The sequence below is a fragment of the Microtus ochrogaster genome, linkage group LG12 (assembly GCF_000317375.1).
Source record: "Microtus ochrogaster isolate Prairie Vole_2 linkage group LG12, MicOch1.0, whole genome shotgun sequence".
In the NCBI taxonomy this organism is placed as follows: Eukaryota; Metazoa; Chordata; class Mammalia; order Rodentia; family Cricetidae; genus Microtus; species Microtus ochrogaster.
In genome coordinates, this window is record NC_022036.1 from 5134743 (window position 1) to 5137470 (window position 2728).

Consider the following 2728-nt stretch of genomic DNA (forward strand, 5'->3'; position numbering starts at 1 on the left):
AAAGAAAAGAAAGAAAAATAAAGAAAAGACAAGAATAGAGAGGAACAGTCTAAGGTTTTCAGACAACCAACCTTAATATATCCACTAACCTTACAGGAATTGCAAAATAGCAGAGGCTTTGTTACAGCTAACTAGACTCTTGCACCAACGTTAGATTTAAGGAGATTCAAGGAAGCAATCATTTCATCTGGCATGCATTCACCTTTTGTGAAGTAAATGTTAAATTTGTGGTCTGTTTGTAATTGAATTATCCCTACAGACTGGATAGAATTTGGTAAAAGTGTTTTAGAACAAGGTCCACATGGAGTATCTGTTTCAGAGAAGAGGCTAAGATTATTGAACAACAGAGTAAAGCTAGAGGTAAGGAACTCTCCCAAGAACAAATTCTTGGAGGAGACTATGCTATATAGAAAGACAAGCTGTATATGAAAGCCACACCCTGGATTTAAGCTGCACAGTAGCCTTGAATGTTTGGGACAGAATTGGAGAAATAGGAAAGAGTGAGCCATTTACTAGAATTATACATGGTTTAAAGGAAGCCTTTATGGATTTCATACTAAGATTGACTTCAACAGGAAATAGAATAATACCAAATGCAGAAGCTAGATAACTAATAATTGAATATCTATCTTTTTAAAGTGCCAATACTCTATGCAAAAGGATAATTAGGTCATCAATGGCAAGGCCAGCAGTTTTGAAGGAATGAATTCCAGTTACAATTAGTATTGAATCTCATGACCATGATGATATGTGGATAGGAAAGGTGATTTCTAGATGTTTGAAGAAAAATCAAAATGTCAAATGTTATAATTGTGGCAAACAAGTTTACCTTAAAAGGGATTGTAGACAGCATTCCTGGAAATGATGTTTTTTTTTAAAAGAATAATCTATTCAGATCTCCTCTCCCTTATAGATTATGTGGAAAGTGTGGCAAAGCAGACATTAGACTAATGAATGTAGGCCAATGAGGACTATTCAAGATCATCTTTGGCATCAGGAACTCCATGAGGAGCCTCTCTCAGGCCCCTATGTCAAATCAGATTCTATCATTTCCTGCCATTGTAGAGGAAACTTCTTTTCAGAGCAATTAAAAAGACTAATACCTATTATAAGAAACTATACTGCTCTGGATAATCAGATAGCTATGGAAGAGAGAACAAAAAAATTCAGGAGAAACCATAAAGCTAGTATTTTGGCAATCTTATATAAATGAACAAATACTAAAATTAAATTTACAAAAAATGACATTGTCATTGAAGGTCTGGTAGGTATGATGTAACAATAATTTCATCAGAATCTTGGCAACCAAATTGGCCTTTTCATTATGTAAATATCCAGTTTTTGGGGATTGGAACTTTATCGCAGGTAAAGCAGAGTGTGAGATGGGTCAAATAGAGTCAGAAAGACAGAGTGGAATATTAAAACCATATGTGGCTAACATAGCAATAAATTTGTGGGGATATGATTTGTTACAACAATAGAATACTTAGATTAACATTCTCCCACTCTTAGAAACATATCATAAATTAATGTATGTTTCTGGGGAAAATATTACAAGATAATATTAAGGACAGTCACTGAACATTCAGGTTGTACAAGAACAGGGCATAGTAGTTCCTGATATTTCAAAGGCACCAATAGCTTTACCTTTTAAAAGTTTGACAGACAAACCTCTATGGGTTAAGCAATGACGTTTAACAACAGAGAAACTGCAGGCTTTAGAACAACTGGTACAAGAGCAGCTAGATGCTCAGCATATTGAAGAACCAACCAGCCCTTGAAATTCTCCTGTATTTGTTGTTAAAAAAGAAAACTGGAAAATGGAGAATAGTAACAGATCTAAGAGCTGTTAATAAGGTTATTAAAACAGTGTATTTTCTACAGTCTGTCATTCCTTTACCTTGTATAAAAGGATGGCCTCTTATGATTTAAAAGATTATATCTTCACTATACCTTTTATAGGAAAATGATAGAGAAAAATTTGTCTTCACAGTGCCTACTTATAATAATTCTCAGTCTGCTGAAAGATAACTGTGAAAGATTCTCCCACAGGGAATGATAAATAGCCGCACCCTATGCCAATATTTTGTAAGCAGCCAGTGGAAAGCAATTTTCTGAATCTATAGTTTATCATTATGTGGATGACATTTTACTATCTGATTCAAATGTGGATACTTTAGAAAGAATGCCTGAAGAAATAAAGAAAACTTTGCCTTCTTGGGGATTATAAATTGTTCCTGGAAAAAATGCAAAGAGGAGATCCTATTAATTAAGTAATAAAATGGATTTACAAAAAGTTAGACCCCAAAAGGTGCAAATTATGAGAGATTGATTGCAGACTTTTAATGACTTCCAAAGATTGCTAGGAGACATTTCCTATTTAGGCACACTATTGGAAAAGGTCCTGATGTCCTGATTAATTTAAACAAAACCTTAGATGATGACAAAGACTTAAATAGTCCAAGGAAGTTGTCAATGAATCTGAGAGAGTATTGCTTTGATTGAAGGGAAATTATAGAAGGCACATGTGGATTGTATAGATCCAAATCTTAATGGTGTTCAGGTTATATTATCCTCCAAACATTCCCCTACAGGACTTTTAATGCAGAAGGAAGGTATTATCTAAGAATGGATATTTTCTCATAAAAACGGAATAAAAAATTAAGAACTTACATGGAAAGGGCCTCTGAGTTAGTTCTAAAAGGAAAATTGAGACTTTGTCAGTTAG